Source organism: Anser brachyrhynchus (assembly GCF_964034855.1).
Source record: "Anser brachyrhynchus genome assembly, chromosome: 7".
Lineage (NCBI taxonomy): Eukaryota > Metazoa > Chordata > Aves > Anseriformes > Anatidae > Anser > Anser brachyrhynchus.
This window is the reverse complement of record NC_137701.1, coordinates 681,562-705,865: the sequence shown is the minus strand read 5'-3', so window position 1 is coordinate 705,865 and position 24,304 is coordinate 681,562. Positions and strand designations below refer to the sequence as shown.

Genomic DNA, 24,304 nt, shown 5'->3' with positions numbered 1-24,304 from the left:
ACATATCAAATCCCGCAGATTTTTTCTAGTATGGTTTCAGAGGTCTTACTTGATGGACATAAGCGCACAAGTGAAGACAAAAGATATTCTGTTTACCTGAAGTACATGAAGGTTTGAACTACATTCTAGTCCTGATCTTTCCAGTCAAAACTGTTTAAAAAACAACCCACCAAACAGTAAAACAAACAAGAAAACCCCATGCTTCCTCTCTACATAAAACTTTTCACAATTGTGTTTTCTGCCCACCACCTGGCTTTAAAAAGTATACGAACTTCTTTGAAAGATCATGTTTTTAGTCTGAACTCCAAATGAACAACGTGTAGGGCATGTAAAGAACAAGCACGTCATTAATGAAAGCTTTTCTCTAAAAAGGATAAACTTATTCTTGGGGAAAAGTGTGGAAACAGATGTTATCTAGGCAATATTCCTACAGGAAAAACGAATAATTTTGCCACACCTCAAAGGAAAAAATAATTGTGCTTAACAGGTAAGAAAATAAAAAAAATCAGAGCAAACCAAAAAATAAATCACAGAATATGCATCCTCGTTTTAATCATTAAGGATTACCTTTGAGCTCTGCTTTGGTGCTTGGCTTTGCACTTTCACAGGCTACACACTTCGTGGCCTCTGCTTTGTTTTGAACCAAGCAGGTCTCCCAATCCCAGCTTCCTTCAGGCTTCTTGAATTTGTCTAAATCCAGAAATTCTCCAGAAGGAGCAGAAAATGCAGATGCACTGCTACTGGTCACAGGTGTTGGACCCTCTGTGAGACAAACAAGACAGTTAACCATCCTGTTTGAACATGAACTATAAAATGAACATTAACTTTTAAATTTGATTTGTCAAATCCCACAGAAATGTTCAAAACTACTCCGCAACTCCCCCCCCCCCGCCCCTGAAAAAAATAAAAGCCACCAAAAACCCACAAAGAAACAAAGAAACAAACAAAAAAACCAGAGTGGAACTCAAAGCTTCCAAACAACACACAACTCTGTTCAGCACACAAGCTTCTGCTGCTGTTGACCACAGTGTAACCTCCATAAAGAGGCCTGACAGGTGCCTTTTAAAAAAAAGGTGCCTTTTAAGAGAGAAGCAGAAGATAACGCTTCAAATTCAAAACCGGAAAGACAAGAATGGCTCTTCCCTTCCACAGCACACGCAGAAAACTTTTATCCTAGTATTACTTGCATCGCTCTTCCTCCTGACAAGTGCAACGTAACCGTGCAATTCACTGCACCATGGTCACAGTAAACCCCTCATTTCCAAAATTCCTCCTTGCAATGGCAAGAGCCTCAGACAAAGATGCCGACTGACCGCTCAGAGGTTGGAAGTCCAAGAGAATCAACTCTGTCTGAAATCCATTATCTTACCTCATGAAATTTCAGTCTTACCGCACAGGATGATTACAAAAGCCCGGTCTAGTCCATCTTAATTTGTTTCTTCCACGATATATTTGCACAGGTGTTTTTCGATGTAATGGCATGTTAAATGACATTTAGAGTCAAAGTTAGAATTAGAATCGTATTTTAAAAACAATACAACCACGCTCAAAATCAATTACGGTCACACACAATGGGAAACAACCCAGTACTGCCCTGAAGAAGTTACCCAGCGGGTCACTCGCTTTCTTGAAGCCTACCACTGACCTTCATAGGCATCTCTCTGCTTTAGCTTAAGACTAGTTAAGACTACACTGTCTTGAAATCTGGCTTCACATCTCCCCTCAATTACATACAAACGGTGAGTAGAGGCATTTTGGACACATTCTGTAATTTTTTTTACTTATTTTTTGAAAGAGAAAAACGCAGTCATTTTTAACTCTTTCTATGGAGTTCTCATTTTCGCCAGTGAAAAATCACTATGTTGTTTTTAAATTAAGTCACTCACTTCAGCCACCTTCCCTCACCAGCTGCAAAGCCGGGGGTATCTGCATTGATCCAGCTCCGTACTAATACATTTCACAATCAGTTCAATTTATGCGACAGGCTGGAACCTGGGCTGAGACCTCTGAAGTGCCTGTAAACCAATCCTGCAGACAGCCGCTAACCCATCAACCGTACCTGGGAATCGTGTTGCTTAAAATATTCCATATATGCAACGTACTTTTATTCTGTACAAGATTCACAGAGGCTAGGATGGAAACAACAGGAAAAAAAGGACCATACCTGGTTTCTCAGACTGACAGGCTACACATTTGTTATCTTCCGTCTTATTTGGTACAAGGCATATTCCACAGTCCCAAGAGCCTTTCGCCTTCTTAAATTTGTCTCCAAAGCCCAGAGTGGCTGTTGTGTCAGTGCTGCTCGAGGAGGATGTCACTGTCACCGAGCTGTCTGTGACCACTGGTCATGTCAGAGCAGGCATTACTCCCGTTCCAGGTTTTGGTGTCTCACATGCTATACATTTTGTAGCTTCCGGTTTGTTTTGGACAAGACATGTATCACAATCCCACGTTCCAGGTACTGTTTTGAATTTGTCTCCAAAGCCCAGCATCCCTGCTGGGGGCGCTGCTGGCTTTGAGGTGTCGCATTGACTTGAACTTACTGTCTGTTTCATACTCTCAACTGTTGACGCTTTAGTAGCTTGACAAGTTACACATTTGTCCTTTATGTCTTTGTTTTGCAGAAAAGGGTCACATGTATCAGATTGCCAGTACGATGCTTGTTTAGAAGTCTCTTTACCTGCAGAAAAAGTTGTTATTGCAGGCCTAGTATAAACCACTGTGCTTGTTGTAGGTTGTGCAGACGTAGAAGAGCGTGTTTTCAACAATCCAAAGTCTAGGAAGCAAGAAAAAAAAGTCTTCCTGTTAGCGCAGCACCTCACTACATGTAACTAAGTGACTTTACTAGAGGGCAAAAATTTCAACTCAGGTGCCAATGGTTACAACTAGACATTCAGACCGAGCGCAACAGGAAGTCCCCAGAAATCTTATCTAAACGGATGAAATTTCATCTGCTGCACTGGGTCACAACAGAACATTTCGTTAAAGCTTCATTTAACTCTTTGTTTCCAAGCAAGCTTTAAATCAACATTTTCACTGGTCGATACAAGTACAAACAGACAGTAGCTGACTGAAATCTGACAGTCCAACGTGGAATGGAAATAATACAATTTGATTAAGACGCGATGCCCAATCGAATCAGATTTCTAAAGCTCCTCCTTCCGTAGCAGATGACTCAAATCTACTCCAGTAACTGTACAGAAGTTTGTACTCGGAGCAGCAATCCATACGGTATTTTCCCACAGATGCTGAATATTAATTAAATAATAAAAACTCAAGACAATTGAACAACTGTCTAATTTTCTATAATTAGGACAACTCCTTATTTAAAAGGTGGCAATTTTAACAGGAAAGACAAGCTACTAATACAGAAAGACTAAAGGAAATGCATCTTAAACAGCAGCTCAAGTTGCTTGTAAATCTACCTTGAACATAGTTGTTTTGTGGTTTGTTTGTTGGTTTTTTTTAATCAAAAATGAAGTCTTCGAACAATGTGGATTTAGATTCTGCTTCTTTTAAACCGATAAAGAAAGTGAATGTCACTTCACTCAGAGGTCTTTCCTTAAACAAAATGCACAATGTATTTTCTCTCACTTAGCTCTTTCCAACAGAGAAATGTGCTGCCTTCTTAACAAGTATGTAAGTTAGAAGAAGACTTTTGGGAAAAGATCAAATTCAATAAAGCCCTTTTTCTTAAAAGATATCTTTTCCACAGACACACTTTATGAAACTGTTGAAAACAATTGCAATTGCTTAAAAACAAAATTCAGAAAAGGGTTTTTAACGTAAAACACTCCACTTCTGTTTGCAGTTTAAATTTTAATCCACAGGAGCCATTGTAAGCTAAGGCCCAAAGATTCGCAGCTTTCGCCATGTATTTGGAACTGAAGCTCTTTCCTATTCTTTCTTCACCTGGGCTGAAGGTGGGACAGGAGTGTTGAGTTTTACAAACATTTCCTTTTCAATTCCACAAATTGTATTTACTTAAAATGAAACACCGATTATCTGGCTAATTCTCTTAGTACCTCATTTACAATTACATCCTAACACGTAAAGGAGATGCAACCCATCTGCTTTTCATCTTGCAGTTTTACTTCCAGCAACAAACACCACTTAGAATAGAAGGGGGCAGATGCACCCTAACAAACGCAGCGCTTAATGTAATGCTCTCCTACATTCATATTTATAGCAGATACTCTATTAACCATAAGTCGTGTGTTGGTTTTTTTTTAATAAAAAATGCTAGCGTATTTTTTGCAGCATCTTTTTAAAAGGAGTTCATTATCTCACCAGGATTTTTTAGAACGTCTAAGACGCTTCCTTCCTTTAATACGTGGGCAGTGGTGAAGGGACCACCAGCAAAATCTTTGACCTCCTCTTTCTGTGTGTTGATGTTGGTTGAGGTGGTGGTGTCTTTTGAAACAAAAGAAAACAAAAACAGCTTTCACAATGTGACCTAGTTAGAGCAGATTATACTCACTTTTGTTAGAAACAAGAATTTCCAGCTTTCATGCTTCTCACATAAGAATCTTCACAAATTCTACTTACTTTGCAATGCTTTATGATTACAAGCAAAACAAAAAGCAACAAAACAAAACAAAAATTATAAAAGCAGATCTGTCACTGGAAAAATACTGCAGAAGTCCAACACTGCCTGGAATTGCTAGCATGCGCAGACAGGACAGATTGAAGATTTAATAAAGAAAAAAAGGAAAATCAGCACTTCAGATCTGAAGTGCTAAAGTTTCAGTTACCTAGGGTAAGAAAGGGCGTCACTGGAGTACCACTGGGTCCAGAAAGTTCTGCCGATTTTACAACGGGAACACTAAATGTAAACCCAATCTGCTATGAACAAGAGAGGTTTTTCAGATTCTCAAGCCACAGGAACTCCAATCGAATGCACACACAAAACCAAATCTGAAAGCTGCTCTTCACATTTGTAGCACGCATGCTGAATGACAAATTATAAGCCAGAAGCCTACATACTTTTCTCCATCAAGGCAGATTCTGCTTTAGTGTTCTGCAACAGCCTACTAAATGCCTAAGAAAAAAAGTCAAGCTCCTTTATTATTTTACTTACAGAAGACGTAGGTAGCACTTCTGCCTCAGTAGATTTCACAACTGGAGATGAAAACGCAAACTCAGGACTGCTAACAGTACTTGTTGGTTGTATCTGTATTTTCAAAAGAATTAAAGGTTTATATTTAAGAGCAACAACTACCTGAATTCACTACCCAACAGAAGTCCCGCAGTGACGTCGAAAAACCTGATGTTTGAGTTATTTTGCAGATAAAAGTAATAATAAAACACAGGGAAGTTTCCAAGTGGGTATAGGACAATATCTTCAAAACCAAATTCCAGAAACTGAGAGGAAAAGCTGGAGATGCTACTTAGGTCTAAATGCACGGAAAAGCAAGCCAGGAAGCTGAAGAACGGCAAACTCAGCCCAATGATACTCCAAGAACTTCAGCAAACACCTCAACATGTTAAAGCAGCTGTCTACTTCAAACCGTACAAAAAATATTTCAAGTACTCTGGAACAGATTAATGTTTATTTTATTGCAATAATATGCCAATTATTGCACCCTAGGCTCATTCTATGTGAGGCTCATATGACCACGTTACCTCTAATTTAATAACTTAAATAAAGTTGTGGTTTAACCATTGCAGGCAACTAAGCACCACACAGCCACTCGCTCACTCCCTCCAAGTGGAACAGGGAAAAGAACTGGAAATAAAGAAGTAAAGTTGTTAAATTTGAGGTAGCATTAATGACTCATCGCATGTAATGGCTACCTGGAAAGACAAATGCCATAACCCTGTACATACTCCCCACTCCTTCCCCTTCTTTCCCCCAGCATTTATTGCTGAGCACGATGCTAAATGGTGTGGAATATCCCTTCAGTCCTCTGGGCTCCGCTGTCCCGGCTGAGTGCCCTCCCAGCCTCTTGTGCATCCCCGACCTCCTCGCTGGCAGGGCAGCGTGAGAAACAGAAAAGGACTTGTCACTGTGTAAGCACTGCTCAGCAACAGCTAAAACACCAGTGCCTTACCAACACTGTTTTGCTCACAAATCTGCAACACAGCATCATCTACTACGAAGAAAATTAACTCTACCCCTGCCCAAACCACTATAAATAACTTGGCATAAAGTCCACACCCCCCTTCCCCCGCAGACTTCCACAGCATTTGAAGCAGTTATACAATCACGTTAAATGGGAGTTGGCAGGCTCTAAGACTGAGAGAAGCAGAATCAAAACATTTATGCCTTTTTCCCCAAACTGGCATACAACCCCAATTCATTCAGCTGCGTAGAAACTAATATTTGTTAGTTTCATGAGCACCACAGAAAAAGTCAACTCGCAATAAAGCAGTATACTCATTGTAAACATTATTTATAGCATAAAGATTTACCTTGCCCGCCGCCGTCGCTGCTGCATCTGCCATGCCTGCCGCCTCCGTTGAATTTGCCACGCTTGTCGTTGCCGCTGTTGACCTTGATATGTCCTTTGTCATCAGTAGATATGGCATGCCCGCCGCCATTATTGGATATGTCAAGCCTGAGGGCACTGTTGAACACGTTATGCCCGACGTCGCCGTTGTATAAATCATGTCCTCCACCTCCTCCTCTGATAGATCTGTCAAGTCCTCCACCTCCGATGGATCTGTCATGCCCTCCACCTCTGATGGATCTGTCATGCCCTCCACCTCTGATGGATTTGCCATGCCCGTCGCAGCTGCTGGAGTTGCCGTGCTCATTGCTGCTGTTGAAACAGCGCTCGGTGACGCTGAGACAGCGCTACTACCAATGAAACTAGAATTGAACTGAGGCAGCGATGCAGCACTGATGGGTAGGGGTATTTTCGGTAGCACTGGTTCCTCCACTTCCTAAAGTTGCAAATTTTAATTTTTCTTATACAAGACATACTACTTTCTCACCCCATCCCACCCAATTTATTAACAAAATTAAATAGAACAAAAATCCATACAAATTAAGAGAAAGCAAGTTTCCAGAAGAAATCCCGATCTCCCCACCTCTGTCTACCACGTCATTTTAATTTATGGCAGGCCTGCTTCCACATTATACTCTATTCAACAACTGTACAGCAAGAACACTGAAAGTTAACTCAAAACCTGTGCGGAACAGAGATGCACAGATCACATTTTTTTTCTTTCTTCTCTGTACTTTAGTCATCAAAGCTCTAGAGAAGCATCATCCTTTCTAACTACCCTCGCATGGCTTCAATTAAGAGTACACTCTCAAGACAAGTGAGAAAGTGTTCCTCTTGCAAAATTAGGCAGGATAGCTGCCAAAGTTTCTAAAGTCATTACAGCAGTGAACGTGGAAAAAGGTAATGTTTAAAGAAGCAGGTAGGTTCAACAACCAAACTAAACACAAAAAGCACCAAAGAAAGTCAGACTAGCAGCACTGAAGATTGTGTTCTGGTAAATACAGTCTATACAATGTATCAGGATGCAAATATAAAAATCAGAAAACAGCCTCTTAACAACTTCAATTTTCATCCCTGCCACTTACTTTATTTGATTACTAAGATTGGATGAGTTATGTTTTAAATGGCATAGAAAATCTGACCAAAATTTGTACAGTACTATCATGATCTACTTAGAAATGACTAGGCAGGGATGTAAGTTGGTACTACTGATATTCAGTGCATCCTGTAGCTTACATCTGTTTCACAGTTTTGATTTGAAAAGTTTATGGAACTTTTGATATTTGGACCATTATTTTATTTGCGTTACAGGAATAAACAACAGTGTTTACGATTTCTTTATATTGCATCATCCAGAAGTCCCATTTAATGATTTGTAACTTAAATTAACTTAAATACTTAATATTAACTTAATATTAATTAAATACTTAATGTTAACGTAAATACTTAAATTAACTTACAGGCAGCTTATATAACATCCAATAAAAGAAAAAATAATCTGAATATTCATGGTCATAGTTTTATGGAATAGATTTTTCCTATTAAAATGAGAAAAAAACTCTCTCACAATGAGTTTGGTGAGTATCAAAAACTGAGTCATCGTTAGCAGACATGCAGAATGCTCTCTTCTACTACTCTTTTTCACACTCTTGGCCTGTATCTTTCTGTATGACTTAAATATGAAACCAAAAATTAAGCTTTTTTTTTTCTTTTTATACTTGGCACTCGTTTCAAGTATCATTCCTGTAGAAAAACTATACAAACCTTCACCAAAACATTACTTCTCCTCTTAGGACTCATTCATTCAATTGCTAACGAGAAATGTTATAGTTTGAAAAATCTCCAAGGTAAGAGAATTAAAAATTTCAAAATTACATAAGCAAAGTTCAGGTATTCAAACACAGGAAATCAATTGGAGCCTGCTCTGAAACCCACAAGAAAACAAAAACAATGCAAAAATAAAGCGGTATTGTTATAATTTACTATGATGCAATAAAACTGACACACTTAGCTAGTTACTTCAGTAAGCTCAGTGACAGCAATTAATTTAAGAGTCACTTACCTGTTCTTGTACAGCTCTTGATAAATAGTGTATTCCTCTTTCCCTTCTCATTTTGCCGCCTCCGCTACTCACTCCTGAAGACAGACCACTGGACGCAGCAGTACTGAATTTGTAGCTGGTCACATTGCTAGCACACGACAGTACAGAAGTTGGGGGAAACAAGAGAAAAAAAAATTACCAGCCAAATTTTTTTTTCAAGATATTAGAGCTGTTATTAGTCCTAGAATTGAAACCTGCTGATCAGAAAAAAACTAAAGCTGTCTCACAAGTTGCTAAACGCTGGTAAATACTTGATGTTCTAAATAGGAAAAACTTTATTAACAGCAGCAATGAAAAGGACATACATAAGTGCACCGTTCACATGGGAACAATGACTAAGCCAGAAGACCTGAAATAGAAGAGCTGATTTAGATTGTTATTTTCCAGTGCTTCCTTTAAATAGGACTGGTTCTCTGATTCTGCGATGCACGTGTATCTTTTGCAGGGATATAAAAGAACAGCTCACAAAAATACAGAAAGAGTGCACATATGCACACATACACATGGGAAACACTGCCAACAGCTCTGATAGAATAGGGATGCCTTAGACTTGTGTGGCAAGGTAATATGGCCTAAGCTTCAGAAGCAGCTCTGGCTTTCATGTGGCCATCAGCAGGAACAGCAGAGGTGTTTGGGTATGCCAACATTCCAGAAGTCTTTTCAGACATGAATACAGATCCCTTTTGTAAGGCATACAAAGGCGTTTTTCTGGTACTTAAAAAAGCCTAGCTCAAAACCAGAAAGATATCCTAATCCAAGAGCAAATGGGGAAAAAATAACCCAAACCAGAAGTGGAATAGGGAATAACTCTAACAAAAGTACTATGGCAAGAAAATGAAGTATGCCTGGAAAAACCGTGACATCAAAGCTTATCTTGCAGCCAATCAGTCAGTCAGTACAGAAGTGCATTAGATCGCACTGGAAGACACCAGGTCAAACTCCCACAATACTGAGGAGGAGAACTGGTCTAAACTTGTCAAATACTTGACAACAGCCTGCTTAGCACTGTAACTGCATAGAGGAAGACAGATCCCTAAGGCAGATGCTCAGACTTTTCTCTAATCCAAACTGTCAATCCATTAGAATTCTGAAAAAAAGTCTTACATCAAAATAGATCTTCATTCAGACAACTATCGCTTGCCCATAATAGCCCATATTCCTCTTTCTGTTAACACCTGTGAGCTTCAAGGGGGCAAAGACAGTTGTCAGCCTTCAAGCAAGTCTAATCTACAATTGGACTCAGGATATAAAATATATATATATATACACACACACGCATAGATATATAGCATTGGTGGGCCAGAGATTTACTGAGTATTCCAACTCAACTGTCCAAAGGGACTCTTGCCAGCAGATCAGTGTGGTGCTCCTGCTCCAGAACATGGCACCCAACAGAGACCAGCATCACAAAAAACACTACCACCACTACCTACTCTACAAACAAAAGGTAGGGCACTGCAATAAACTTTGTGAACGAAATCAAAAGCAGTATGAGTTTGCTGTATCTCCTTCCTAAATGGAGAAGTAGAAAGGAGTTCTAGCAAAGACAATTTAGAACAGTTTGAAAAAAACATAATTACAACCCAGCACCTGATTGCACCTGTACCAGAACCTTAAAGCCAGTCGCTTCCACCCCTAAAAAGGTGGTTGTTGTGAAGTCCAACTTTTAGATGCCAAAACAAAGTGTTGAGTTCTTTCTGCAAGCCAAAGAATGCCCATGGTCACCTAAGAATTGCTTGGCAGATGAGCATAGAGTCAACAAAATTCCCTGCTACTGTTCTTTGAAAAGAGCGGCCCCCCTAAAAACCGAGTGCAAAGTCCCTTAACTCAAGCATTATTACCCAAAACACCATTTGCCCAGAAGGAAAAGCCATCAATATTATCTGGAGGATAACTCATTTGACCTAAACCAAGAAAGCAGTATAACACAAAGCAGTCTCCTCAAGAAGAAATTCAATTAATTCTGCTGGATTTTTTTTATTTTAGAGATGAGTTAGCATTTGGCCTCAAATGATCCTAAAGAACACATGGTCTTCATGTGAACTCAAAGCAGACAATTAACTTCATCATGAAAGGAGTATTAAAAAAAAGAATAATAAATCATAAATCTTCCTCCATGTTTTTGCTTAAAAAATAAAGAAAAAAACACATCAATAAACATCCTCCTGAACTGTAACTCACTTCCCCTACTTCACCTTCTAAAGAATGCTTCAGAAAGAATCATCCCATTAGGACAGAGCTTTCAAACTGCAAGCAATTAAATAGCTAAAACTAATAGCTTTTCCCCTAGGGAACATTAGGAGGGACAAATTATTTTGTTATAAGTAAACTGAGTTATAAACCATGAAATATCTGTCAAAGCAAAATTTGTAACGCTACAGATTTAGTTAAACTACAAAATGAGCCATATTTCCTGTAGAAGGAAAAAATTAGGCCTCCAATAGCAAAGATCCTTTCTGTGGATACAGAAAACGTGCCTCGTTTCCCATCTTCGTATCCTACTCAGAAGATAAACTTGGGATAAAAAGTGGTGTATCAGTACTTTTATTCTTGCTCATCTTCCTTCCTTTCATAAAAACAACAATTTTCTCAAAGTTATATTGATCTTCAAACACAATCCAGACTTTGCAGCTGCCTCAAAATACAAAATTTTCATTGGATTTCCCATTCCTTTTACTGAGAACTGTCACCACCTTTCAGGTGCAGACCATACTGAAAAAGGAGATGTCTTTCTTCCTTCAAGTAAGTTTTAAATTAATAGATGTCATACCTTTCAGATGGTTCTGCTCGCTGTTCTGCAGGCAAAGTCTTCTCTCTCATCCCCTGCAAGTTAAGTTTAGTTCAAGACTTAGCTGAATATGTACAGAATACACAAAGTACCAACAACCACTTCATGTGGTTTTTTGTGGTTTTTATTTTATTTATTTATTTTTAATTTTATAGCACTGAATACACCTCACCTACTTAACGTTGTTCCCTAATTCAGCATTGTGGGTACAGTTCAGTTAAATTTTGGGGCTAAAGTAAGCACACTGGTTCACTCAGCATTGAGGACAAACTGATAGAACACTAAATCAAATTTGTCAAATCCTCTAACAAAGAAAGTAATTATTTTAAACAAAATGACAAAAATTGTGTGTGGGTGGGAGAGTTTTCATCAAAACTTGTGTTTACCAACCCCGTAAAAGGGACATACTTTTCTGTTTTCTGTCATTTATGAACAAACAAGGAAAAAAAAAAAACTCTACCCCCCTAAAAACTAAGCAGTTGCTGCTACATTCATTTTAGAACTTTACCAAATGGAGATTGTGCTGGCTAAACAATACAGAGATTGAAAGAGTTAAAAGCAATAAGCAACCAGTATTACTGTCCACTTTGATTTCCAGCCTAAGAAGCCCATACACTTAACACGTGGTCATTTGTACACTCAGACTGATACTGGAAACACAGATGTTTTCGCAGAAAGAGATGCCCATTTAATTTTATGGAAAATTTATCAGACTCCATCTACTCCAAAGCAATCAAAACCGATAACTCAGCACATTGTCAGAACTCTCACTTGGAGCACATAGCTCACCTGGAATAGTTTACACAGAACACGAGCATGTTTCATCAGTGACAGCTTTGTGTACATGAGAATATAAAAGGAAAACATTTCTGTCTTTTAATATTCTTTCACTGAGAACAGGATGACTCAATAGCACATCATGACATCGTGAAAACAACCACAAGACACTGAGTGTTCCAAAAACAGAATTAAATCCATAAAAGCTCAATCTATTTCACAATGGTTCCCACTGCCTTAAAGCTCGCCTCAAACATACTATCAGTACTTTTTGCAAAGATAGGATAACAATTGGTTTGAGAAACATTCCAAGACTGGAAAAAAAAAACAGGCACATAAAGACTCAAAAATGTACTCACTTGGTACTTTGTGTCTCCTCTCTGGCAAATTTTGCTGGACTGAGTAGTTGAAGTCGGTGATGGTTCAGAATACCGCGTATAACGCATCGGTTGACGGTTTACCGTTGGTGTCACAAGTCTCTTAACAGGTGGAGGCTGGAATGCATTCTGGGATTCCAGCTTTGAAAGGGAAACAGCAATCAATTTATCCTTACGTCCACCCAAATTAATTCCAATATTTATTGATGAAAACAAATTACAGAACTATAAACCTCCCCCCATCGGTCTTGGCACTCAATGAATACAATTTGAAAATTCTGAAGACCGTTCAACTTGTAGAGGGAAATCACCAGAAAACCAGTAACGAAATCCATAAAGCTATATATAAGTAGCCAAAGTCTGACTGAATTCCATTTCAAAATTTGGCAGTTAGCTTCATAGACAAAATAATTCATGCTACCATAATTAAAATAACCCATGTTCCTAGAATATGCTCCTATCTTTTCCTCTGCCCACACTGTGATTTTTTTTTTTTAGTAGCTTAATTCATTAATTTAACATTTGAAGTGTTAAGCAACTAATTATACAGGCTTCTGGGCTTCACATTCCCTACATTTTCCCTCTTCAAAGTTACACAAACAATAGAACACACTCAAAAAAACCAACTTGTCAGTCTTACAATAATCTCATTCATTAAAATATGATCCAATGCTTTACATGTACATTAGATGCACTTCAAGTAGTGGGTTTGACTTCCCTTTTCAAAGCATTTTCACAGACCAGAGTTAATTTTTAACACAGACCACTGCGTGTTCTGCAAAACTGACTTAACTGAACTGTCAGACAGAAAACAAACCCTAAAGGCTACAAGATTTACCGATGGCTCCGCCTGCGGTCTTAAGGATCAGAAAATACAGTCTTAGGAAGCATGCTATTGTTCAAATCAATACCAACAGGAAATTTTTGTTTACGCTGCAGCTTTAATTTCACAGTATCTCCCAGCTCTTAGTAATAGAATTCACACTCTCTCTAAAGTATATAAAAATACATCTTTCTAAAAAATATTACATTCAGTTTGAAACCTTGAATAAGACATGTTTTATGTAAGTTCACAAATCTACTTCGAGTGAACGATGGTTCATTGCTGGTTTTAAAGGTAAAAAAGAAAAATATTAATTCCCCCAGTTAGGCATTCAATACACCAAGAGCTATTCTGCCTGGTACAGTTCCTTGAAATAAGAAAAATACCACATCACTGCTACCCACTGCAGAAGTTTAGCCCGAGTGCACAAGTGTTCCGTCAACCGCATGTTCACTTTAGCAGGAAAACACACGATCGTCTCCTCAGCAAATAATTGCTTCTCATCACGGGCTACCCTTCTCCCGCCACCATTATGAATTCTAGTATTATGAATAGACAATCTATCTCCTTTCACCCACTGACAGCTGCGTGCAACATTCATTTAGTGGCTGACAATTTCAGGCTCTCTGTTGCAAATCTGGCAGATCTTTCTTAATGCCTTATCACAGGTGTATTGCTATAATATAACTGAGAATTCACACCAGATTTGGTTTTAGTTATTTGGATAATATTTATGATATACTTCACTTCTCCATGCCCTTGTAATTTGGCAGATGGTGAAAAGATGGTCCAGGAAATCTGAGATGTTTGTAAACTCTGAAGTGATTGTAAACTTAATTATACATCCATCCAATCAAGGAATTAGCACAGAAACTTCTTGAGACACTGTCCCTTTTCTCATTAGAACAGAAGATGAAAAGTTTGCACATCTTGTTATTTCCTTCAGTCACCTGATCTTCAAGTGGTCATTTAAGGGTTTTGCAATTTAATAAGCCCAAGGATACCCCTAACTAAAGTCGTCAAAAAAAGATGACTAGTTTTCATTTTTTAAAGAAAATGAAAGGAAATCATGCTTTACCACACCATTATCACCAGTTCTGTGCTACCTCCAAATAGGAATTTAGGAGCGTAAGATTTATAGCGTCGGAAAAGAAAAAGAAAAAAAAAAACCTCTACCCCCCTAAAAACTAAGCAGTTGCTGCTACATTCATTTTAGAACTTTACCAAATGGAGATTGTGCTGGCTAAACAATACAGAGATTGAAAGAGTTAAAAGCAATAAGCAACCAGTATTACTGTCCACTTTGATTTCCAGCCTAAGAAGCCCATACACTTAACAAGTGGTCATTTGTACACTCAGACTGATACTGGAAACACAGATGTTTTCGCAGAAAGAGATGCCCATTTAATTTTATGGAAAATTTATCAGACTCCAACGATGGTTCATCGCTGGTTTTAAAGGTAAAAATGAAAAATATTAATTCCCCCAGTTAGGCATTTAATACACCAAGAGCTATTGTGCCTGGTACAGTTTTGCAATTTAATGATACCCCTAACTAAAGTCATCAAAAAAAGATGACTAGTTTTCATTTTTTAAAGAAAATGAAAGGAAATCATGCTTTACCACAGCATTCTCACCAGTTCTGTGCTACCTCCAAATAGGAATTTAGGAGCGTAAGATTTATAGCGTCGGAAATTAACAATTTTCCTCCTCTTTACTTTGAATGGTGATAAAAAGCACAAAAACTAGTTTTCTGTGCCCGAATGAACACGGAAGTCTGTACAAAGTCTATATGACCACTCAGTCAGTATTTTTCTATTTGTGATCATTTCTTCAAGAGCAAACTTGCCTCAACAGGAATTTTAATATGCAGCTTCACCCCAAGTTGGGGGACAAGATAAAACGACTTGGTGTGTTCTAGAGTTGGTGCTCTCAACTTACAAAGATAACATAATTCTTAACCTGAGTAATCTTCACAGCCCATCATCTACTGTGGATACATGCCAATATTAACTTGATTTGATGTCTATGTTGTCACTGAGGTTTGAGAAAATTTTTCTAATAGTGATAAAGCATTGAAAAAGTTATCTACCTCAGCTAAAGACATTATTGGTTCTTACCTTTCTTCGTTTGGACTGGAAGTCAGTAATATCCGGTTTATCTATGTCCGGAGGCTGAGGAAAAAACAAAGCATAACTATTAGAGGGCAATTTTTTTCTCCTGAGAGAGAGGGTTCCCTGCAACAAAAATGTGGGGGTTCATGGTCAACTTACACAACACAGCAGCAAAACAGATGCCATTCTTTTAGCATCCTGTTGAAAAAACAGCGCAATAAATTAAACCGGCCACAACGTAAGGAAGAATAGTTTTATCTTTATCCTTTGATGGCACATTTACTAAGTTTTATAAACACATGAAGCAAAAACAGATTAAAAGAAGTGCTATTTACCAACAAAGGGCTTGACAGCTTCTCCATTGCCTCCAAGATGCGCCGTGCTGAGGTACTTAACGTAGCGCGGGACCACACAGTTTCTTGTCTAGCTTTCGCTCTCCTTTGTGCCTGAAAAATTAGCATTTTAAGTGTTACAATGGTCAATTCTGAGCTAAAGAGGCATGTATTTTACGTCCCAAGGCTACACTGATGATACAATCAATATATTCTGATGACAGAGAAAAATGCAGTCACTGGGAGTTCAAGCCATAAAGAAGAGAATACATTCGGAGTTTAATGAAGTTTACCTTGGGCCTCAGTGCATCTTGCACGTGCTTGTTGCACGAGCAATAAAAGAACTCCGTACTTGTAAAAGGTCAAGACGGATGATGCCAGGACTGCTAAGGCCTCCGAAGCAGTAATCAGGGAAACAGAACTCAAGAAAAGGCTTGTGGTACAGAAAGCATTTTCAGTAACAACACAGACCTCAGAGTTTCACGATGGTCTAAGTGTACCATCTTAAAATCAGTGTATACAATCATAACCAGGAACTAGTTTTACTTCTCTCTTGCTTCCTCCCTTCCCCCAAGATTAAAGTTGGCTGCAAATCTTTGTCTTAAAAGATAAAGATCTGATTTAAACTGTAACAGATCTAAACATTACACTGAAAAAGTAAACTGTTTATTTGCACCACCTAACTTCAAATATCAGTCGAAAACTTCCTTTGGTGTGACTTTTTTTCTTCCCAGGTTAAACCCCTCATATAACCACACTGTGCTTATCACACGATGTGAAGACAGGAAGCAGACCACGCAGCATGTAAAAACACAAGTGAGACTCACAGAACCACAGAATGGTTAAGGTTGGAAATGACCTCTAGAGATCGCCTGGTCTACCCCCCCGCTCGAGCAGGGCCACCCCGAGCAGGTTGCCCAGGAACATGTCAAGTCAGCTCTTGAAGACCTCCAAAGAGGGAGACTCCACAGCCTCTCTGGGCAACCCGTGCCAGGGCTCCATCACCCGCACAGTGCAAAAGCATTTCCTGATGCTCAGACAGAGCCTCACGTTTCAGTTTGTGCCTGTTGCCTCTTGACCTGGCACTGGGCACCGCTGAAAACACAATGGCTCTCTATGCTCTTTGCACCATCCATTCAGGTATTTATATACACCAATAAGATCCCCCCTGCACCTCCTCTCCTCCATGCTAAACAGGCCCAGCAGTCCCTGCCTCTCCTCAGAGGAGAGGTGCTCCCAGTCCCTTGATCTTCTTGGTGGCCCTTCGCTGGACTCTCTAGTACCTTGCTGTCATTCAAAGCAAGCAGCAAGAAGCAAGCTACTCTCTCCTTTAAAAGCCTAGTATTTTGGTTCCTCTTTTTACCATAATGCAGTAATATTGTAAAAAACAAAAATAGCCGACCAAAGAGGGTTCCCAGCTTTGCACCACAAGGTTTCAAGGTTTCCCGTAAGTGAGGTACTTGTACTGCCCTTTTTCCGTTGCACAAATGGACTGTCAGAACAGAGCCAGCAAACCCGCGTTTTCATTTTCTTCAAATTCCTTTTGATTTATCGATAAAAGTCACTTTCATTTAAATACATTCCTACCAAACCTGATTTGACTTTCCTTTTCGATTCAGCTCTAGCTAATCAGAGTTGTCAGCAGTTTTTATTTGCTATTTCCAAGAACTCTTGGGGGCAAATAACTCTCTCCAAGAACTATATGAATCGTTCAAAACAGAAAGCATGTTACTGCTTATCTTGGGACTGCATTTAGTCCTGCATGCCTCTGTGTACCAGAAGAACAAAGGATCAGCAAAGTTGATTTTAGATATTTTCAAAGACTGCAGGTTTATACAACATATCCATAGCATGAATGTAGGCATGCTTGGAAAAGAAGATCCACAGATAAATATTAGCCAGGTTTATCTACTGTAGCTTTTGCTACCATAAACACAAGTTTTCAAAGTTATGCTGTCATTGGCTTTTTTGCATCAAGTTATTTTAACGTAATGTAGTCAGAGGCAGACAATGGCACTTAAATGGAATTTTTTGAAAGACCTAACAACAGAGGAAACCCCAACTACCAACAACTAGCCCAAACTGTCATTCTTGTTCTTTCTGACAAGTATTACCTGTGGTAAAAACTGTCATTAAAGAATTTAAACAGAAATCAATCTCAGACGTCTATTTTTGTAGACCAAGAGGGCAGAAGAGCAACTGTTACCACATATTCAGCTCCCTGCTCAAAGCTCCTTTGGCAGTGCTGCTTTTTTTATTTCCATCACTATTTCCCACTACACTACTTTTCTCATACCTGATAAGGTTCCGTCTTTGGCTGCCTTGATCTTACAGCTGCACCACCAGCATAGGCCGTCTTTCCGGGGTAAAATGGAGAAAACCCAAGCTGGTTTTGCTTAAAAACAGACGTGCTTCCACGTACCTACGGAAACACAGTATGAGAAGTGGATAGAAAAGCAGGTACACATTCAAACTGATTAAAAGAAATACTGTGCAGTACTTACAGGACACAGTCCTCCAAAAACAAATAAACTGAATGCAGGTTTCTTAGAGCTAGCTGCAGAATGCTGCGAGAGGGAATGAGTTCTTTCATCTTGTGTGGGCCAGAGCAGTGACGATGAAGTATTTTTTAAAACTGCAACATCTGCCAAAATGACGTATGCTAGATGTAAATGCCTCTCGTACGTACAGAACTTTAACAATAAAGATCACACTAATTCAAGTTCTTCAATACAGAAAAATAAGCATGACTTCAGCTTCTTTAAATAGATCAACTTCACGTACAGACTGAAAACCAAGTATCACCTACAAACTTGAAAACTGTTCACAGAGCTGCAAGTAGTTTTCACCAATCTTACCAAGTTAATACTGTGCTTCCAATGCAGGTATTTTTTTCCTTCAGGCTAAGATAAAAGAGGACCGCATAAACATCAGTGCATTTGTACGGACAAAGCTTTTTTCTGTGTTGGTAAAAGGCTGGAGGCCAGCACAGATCATAATCGCACAGGTTTTAAACCTGGAAGATTCCCCAAAGGCTGCTCTAAGAGTTAACGATCTTCTGCCCATGTATGTTTTACGAAGACACACCAGAAAGTTCTAGTGCACTCAGGTTATATTGCTAAAGCCCAGCAACTCTACTCTCAGCTGTACAAAAGTTCTCTGGAAAACCTGCTGAGCACACGTCAGTCCCTGTCTATATGGGGGACTAGAAAAAGCTGCAAACCTGCTGTTCGCCCTTTCAGCGAGAAGACCTACGTACCAACCTACATCGACACGATGCTTATTTTTTATTTTAAAATGGTGTGCTTTCCTCAATGAATTTGGCAAAAGACATGAAAGTATTGACAGCTGAAGCCTTCTACCAAGAAAGGTCAAAAAACAGCCTATAGCTTATGACAGAGTAGTTTCTTTATCTTCTCTTGCTGAAACACAGGAAAACATCTCGTGTTCCTATTTGTCACCTGCACTTATTCACATTTAACCAGCTGTCTGTTAGATATTCTGAGTCACTCTTCCTTCTAGACAATCAGCCTAGTTGTCAAGCTACGGCAAGTCAGCCTGATTTCCTACCGTCCCAGTTCAAAACTTACATATAACCTAGCTGAATGTGTATATTTCAGCATTGACTCTTTCTAACATCAGGGTATCATAAACGTATTCCAAAGCACGCTTCTATTAAAAAGGTGATAGGATTATATACTTCTAAAACACTAAAAATTCAATTTAATTCTCGCATCCAAAGTTGACATTCACCTATTTTATTTACTAAGGTGATGTGGAATATTAAAGAATGCAAGGTACTTCACATTAAAAAAAAAGTCAATTAAACAGAGAACACAAAAATCACCTTCATCAGATGCTCTAGAGGAGGAATCACTGGTTGTTGAGATGTTATCATCGTCTTGTTGAGAGGTAGAATCTTCTATTTCTTTTATCAAGGACAGCCTAGGACTGCCAATGCCAAATACAGAAGATGTCGAGGGCTGACAAGGTGGGACAGGAGAATCCAGCATGGTATAATTCAGACGGCTCCGATGAAGAGAGGGCCTTGTTAACACAACTGGGAAGTTCAGTGCTGATCTACTTGTGGATGGTTCTAGACAAGAACAGGGAGATAATTAGCTTTGCTATAGACAAGCTCACAGAAGCCAAAACCTGTTTCCTATCGACAGCCATGCTATTGCCAAGTTCTAAGCACAAAAAGAGAGAAGCCAAATTTAACTTCTTCCTCACCCAGATACAGTTGCATCTAACTGTCTGGCTACAACAACAACACTGCTTGCGATACACAGTATTAATGTTGCATCCAGAAGTAGTTAACTATGAGGTTTTACAACACCACATTCTGACCCCGTGCTCAAATGCTCTAACGCTGACTTGGCCGTTCACTAAATCAAACATATATACTCCTTCTCCCATGTACAGCTTGCAATAAGCTTTACAAAATTTGAGATTACACGGTAAATTACAGATAACACTGCAGCTTCCATAATATTGGAACAAAGGTTACATTAATCTGAATACACAACATGAAAATGAACGTTTGCAGTACTTTTTTCCCAAGTTCTTCCATATCAGCTCACGTTAGAGGCAAAACATCATCTCCTACCCATTAACTATTGGGATTTTGACCCAAGGGACAAGGATGTTGACCCAAGTAACCAGACGAGCATTTTTCCCTCTTGAAGCAAAGGGTCTGCAAACAATGCTAGTGGCCTGGAATAGGTGGCCTTGAAGTCTATCTTGCTAAATGAATGGAACTATTCATGGGTATTTTGCCTGATGAAAGCCTACTGTCTCTCCCAGGAATCTGGGCAATTCAAATGACTTTGAGCCACTATCCTCTTGATACTTGAACTGAAGCTTAAACTAGTTAGTTCAATCTTCATAACCACTGCAGTACCACTAATTAGCTCTCCAAACCATGAGCAGATTTTTAGGACAGCACCGTTTGAGATACAGAAAGGTATTCAGGCGGAAGGCCACCCAATATAGGCTCCAGCACACTGATACCTCAGAACTGAAGAAACACATTGGTTTCAAAATGTAGTAATAATTAAAAAAAAAAATCTTATTCTTAAGCATAGTAAGCGACACCCACGGACAGCAACATAAGCTGCAAAAGGTTCCAGGGTGTCCACCTGCTCCTGATCTCCTGGAGTTAGCAAGCTTGCAGTGCAGCTGTTCTTACTGAAAGCTCCTTTCACGCAGTTACATAGGAAAGCCAACATGTGTTCCTCAGTCACGAAGACCTTCTCTATTCTTTTCTCCAAACTCATTCCCAAGCTACAGCTACACAGAAAGCCATCAATCTCCTTGTTTACAATTAGATGAGATTGGAGGCAAAGATATTTCCTCCTTATTTTTTGATTCTGCCAACAACAGAAGCAACTGACTTTCCACATTATCTATGGTTACCTACGCACGCTCAGACAAAACTTCTTTACTTATTAAAAGCTGACTTCCCCAAAACAGCTAATTTAAGAGAAACTCAAATAAGAATAGATGCAAATTTATACAACAGGACTACAGGAACAGTGAGAGGCACTGGATATAAGACAAATTAATCTTTCATGAGGTAAAGGAGTTGCAAACCTCGTTGCCAACGGTCCAAATACCTTCTCAAAGACACCCCCTCCCCCCGCGTAGACCTTAAAGTTATTGAATATTTTAAGGATAATAATCTCATAAACCACATCCGTGCACAAGTTCCCCAGTTCACCATCAAGTTAACGAGGAACTTTACTAAATTGATCAAAGCCCAAAACAAAAAAAAAAAACAAAACAAAACAAACAAAGTCGGGACACGAGACGGAATTTTCCTCTGCCATTCTAGCATCTAGTCTTTTGTTTCGAAGACTGCAAAACAAATTAATTTTTTTAATTGCCTTAGGCAATTAGACAGATTTTCATTCCATATCTTTTAAAAGATGGAAAATGCAACCCAGCACACTTGCAAATGACTTATTTTCAGCATTTAGCACCTGGCTAATAGAGTACCTAAAGTTAACTGATGCCTTCCAAGAGCATAAGATGTATGCTTCGTAACTGTGTATACAGTTTAAAGCTAAGACGGTTTCACAAACAGTTGTTTTGACTTTTTTTGGGTTTTTTTCATTCTGTCAAAACCCTCATTCCAATTTCCTTTTGAAATTCAGATTCAAAACTAGAAATCTGTGAATAAATACAGATGGCCAGAATTCCAAATGATTTTTCACATACCTCGTCTACTAATTCCTGCTGGTTCAGGCGTGAATCTCTCATCGATTATGGTATCTTCATCTGAATAATCGTGGTGATAGTTTACCGGAGTCTCCTCCTGGTTTGCAGATTCATTTCTGTCTACACACTCCTCCTCACGCTTATTGAAATACTTCTGCAGCCAGGCCGGTACAATATTTTTCACCGTTTCTGTCATTCTGCTAATTATTCCCTGCTTGAAAGAAAAAACACTTGTTTAATTACAGAAACGCAGTCAACAGCATATGCTGCGATACCACCTTCCACGGACCTTGAAGACAGATATTATACAGCAAATATTCAGAAGACGACGACGAGGTTGATCCCTGGCATAGGATCGCTACACTTCTGGTAAACCTAAAATTCACCTAAGATTGATTTACAACTACCTATCACTTTCTGCACTTCCAAGTGACCTTGGCAAGGTTCAAAGTTTTGAAACCTCTGCCAAAATTCACCAGCAGGTCGTCAATCTGCAAGGCTATCAGGAAACTCTACGCCTGAACAGCTCCTGACCTACAGACTTGTTCCAGGACTCTTCCTCTTCGCACCCTCCCGTGAAAACCAACTAAACCAGAAGTTCAGCAATTATCTACTGCGACAGTCAGGACCATACTACCCATTAAAATCAGTGAATCTAAATATTTTCAATTTTAGTAATGCTGAATTGCAGTGACTATACGCACAAAAAACAGTTCTGCTCTCAACAGTCAGGCTAACCCAGAAGATGTCCTGGAAGAAACACAGCTATAGCTATAGCACCAGCACCTCCTCTTGCAAGAGCCTTCTAAAGCTGTTGCTGTATTTTGTAGAAGACTGACTCTGCGGCATACATCGGGTACGATCGGAGAATTCCCACCTGACCGAAAGCCCCAGGAACTACGGTTAAATAAAAGATAAATTAATATAAATGAATATAATTAATAATAAAAATTAATAATAAAAATTAATATCCAGAAAGCTGACAATCATGAGCTAGGCATCCTGCTAATCATCCCTCCTGCAGGCAGGGGGAAAAAAAAAAGGTAAATTAGATCCAGGACTAGTTCCCAGGAACTTTGAAGCTGCTAACTATACTGTCTACAGTGCCCAGGCACCTTCAGAGCTTAATGGTAAGAGACAGAGGGTTTGGTGGGCTGTAATTACGATCACAAGCACACAAAACACATCTATTTAAGTATTTCTAAGAATCGACTTATCGACTAAAGTTGTAGGGGGAAGGATGAGAAAAACAGCGGGGTAGGGATCAGAACCAGAGGTATAACCTCACAAAATCGCATCGGTCGCTTTCGTGCCTCCCCAACTGCATCACTGAGAGACAATTAACATTAAGCCACAGAACCTTCTGCAGAGTGGACATGATATTGAAGATAAACTGAAATTAATTGACAAATGCTCTAAGCAAGCTATCTGCTCAAAGCTCGTCCTTTTACGTTATGAACATTTGCACGATTCGTCTGGTTACAAAGCTAACTGCTATAATAAATGCACACATGTAACACCTATCAGTTTGTCTATTTATCAAATCATTAAAATTCTTCCCCGATAAGTTACTGTTAATTTGATCTGCGCTGGATGTGCAGCAGCCATTCTCTGTGCAGAATCCCCCAGATATCCCCACGCACGTGTTTGCTCTGGCACACTCTTTAAATAAACCTACTGGAAAACACGCAGAGATAACAGACAATGGAAAAGTTAGAAAACCATCTCCACTGATTATTTTCAATCCACGTGTAAGGTTTATCAGTTAGCTACACAGTGTCGGCACACGCAAGCTATGGCACTTTCAACATTAATGCACTGTTCAAGCCAGAGGTTTCAACGGTTGCTCTGTAAGCGTGGGGAATGTTTGCATTGCCCTTCCAGGCCAGCTTTAGATGGACAAGATTGATTGTCAATATGTGGTATAAGGGACTTGGCATTTCTGCAAGTGATAAAAACCTAATTGAGCAGCTATCCATGCGTAGCGCTCCCTTGGTTTTGCATATGATAATCAATCCCCTCAGCTACGTTGCTCATTTAATAGCGGAGAGGTTTTGGCTGAACAAACATGTGCAGAGGGCATCTCCAGAGCATCTCTCTGGGCGTCCTGACATTTCTTAGCAAAGAGCTGCTGGGAGGGATCTCGGCGCGTCCCCCCTCCAGCACGGGGATTTTCACACCCCGAATTGACGGACCGCTTTCACCGTCAACCTGCTGTACCCTACAGCACAAACGAGAAGCAAAGCCTGGCAGGTAACGTTCAGAGAATTGATGATGGGCTGAGGAGGGGTGCAGGGAGCGGGGAAAGCCCTGGGGGT

General features: G+C 39.4%; 1 pseudogene across 1 annotated transcript; it reads right to left on the bottom strand.

The window, feature by feature from the left end:
• Positions 1–24,304, bottom strand: LOC308197735 (nuclear pore complex protein Nup153-like; annotated as a pseudogene). Its single transcript has 12 exons — positions 21,987–24,304; positions 19,612–19,860; positions 18,269–18,408; positions 18,061–18,186; positions 15,768–15,878; positions 15,592–15,630; positions 15,439–15,492; positions 11,324–11,376; positions 6,415–6,569; positions 5,081–5,121; positions 4,291–4,441; positions 1–2,776 (listed from the first exon to the last, which is right to left on the bottom strand). The product of its transcript is annotated as a nuclear pore complex protein Nup153-like (transcript).